Here is a 271-nt window from a genome sequence, read left to right on the forward strand (position 1 = left end):
GAGAATATGCTAAAAGACGCCACCTTGGGTATTGTGTATATATTTTGATAATACATAATTCTAGATTTAAAGCAAAATAGTGGCGAAAAAATCCTGCTGTTAATTTTTCTACCTAAATTTGAAATAGATGTTTATATATTTTTTATGGTTTGTATATAATGTGACCTATTTCAAATTTAACTTATAAACTTCTATTGATAATACCTACCTTATGAGTATGAACTTCCATCCAGGAGTGTTTATGGCGGTTTCACTATATACGTATATTTTC

At 28.0% G+C, this 271-nt stretch overlaps 1 protein-coding gene across 1 annotated transcript in view; it reads left to right on the plus strand.

Annotated features, from left to right (window-relative positions):
• Window positions 1-271, plus strand: part of LOC119581761 (myosin heavy chain, muscle-like) — a gene marked incomplete in the record, with an annotated part of 38,657 nt that overhangs the window by 7,581 nt on the left and 30,805 nt on the right.

The sequence above is a fragment of the Penaeus monodon genome, chromosome 15 (genome assembly GCF_015228065.2).
Source record: "Penaeus monodon isolate SGIC_2016 chromosome 15, NSTDA_Pmon_1, whole genome shotgun sequence".
Classification (NCBI taxonomy): Eukaryota; Metazoa; Arthropoda; class Malacostraca; order Decapoda; family Penaeidae; genus Penaeus; species Penaeus monodon.